Source organism: Nematolebias whitei, chromosome 17, assembly GCF_014905685.2.
Source record: "Nematolebias whitei isolate Nwh7 chromosome 17, NemWhi1, whole genome shotgun sequence".
Lineage (NCBI taxonomy): Eukaryota > Metazoa > Chordata > Actinopteri > Cyprinodontiformes > Rivulidae > Nematolebias > Nematolebias whitei.
The window spans coordinates 33,311,389-33,312,216 of NC_056514.1; positions in this window are offsets into that span (position 1 = coordinate 33,311,389).

An 828-nucleotide genomic window follows, 5' to 3' on the forward strand; every position below is an offset into this window, starting at 1 on the left:
TTTGAGTGAGACCGCAGTTCGTCTGTTCCTGTGCACGACAACAGCACATGTTTTCTCTGAAACTGAAGCTTTTTGAATCCAGGTCTCAGAGTGGAGGTGTTTCAGAAACCTCACACAGACGTGTGGAATCACGTGTGGAATCACGTGTGGAATCACGTGTGTGATCTTCCAGCGGCTGCAGTTAATAATTTAAATAAGTCAGGAGTAGATGGACGATGACGACAATGGTGGAAAGCTGTTTGTACTCATCCTCTGTCCTGTATTCACCATTTTGGATGCAACTGCTTTCAAGCTCAACACTGCACATGTGTCTTGTAAGCCTGGCATCAATGTTGCCAGATATATGATAATTACCACTTTTTTCAAGATAGTTAAGGTCAAAACCCTTTTTTCTTGTTGGCCAATCATAACTAACATCTCCATTTAAAACCTCCCCCTCAAAGAAAATGTGCCCTCACCACACTTATGAAATACCAACATTTTAAAAAGGCAGTGCAATACTTTATTTCCTATCTGGCAACCCTGCTTGGCACGCAAACTATAGTATAGGGCAAGGGTCTGCAACTTGCAGCTCTGGAGCCCCATGCGGCTCTGTGGTCCCTCCGCAGCGGCTCTTTCAAGCTTTGAACCAAAGTATACCCACAACAAAAACTGACAAGTTTTAGCACTTTTCCTGTCATTTATTTTGCAAATATGTGGATACTAATACTAATACAGAGTAAATTATACTCACTTTAATGTTATGCTTTATTTCTTCAAAGTAGGATACTCATTTTCTCCACAATAAAAATAAAAATCACATATGCCTGCACGGTTCATTGTTTTTTT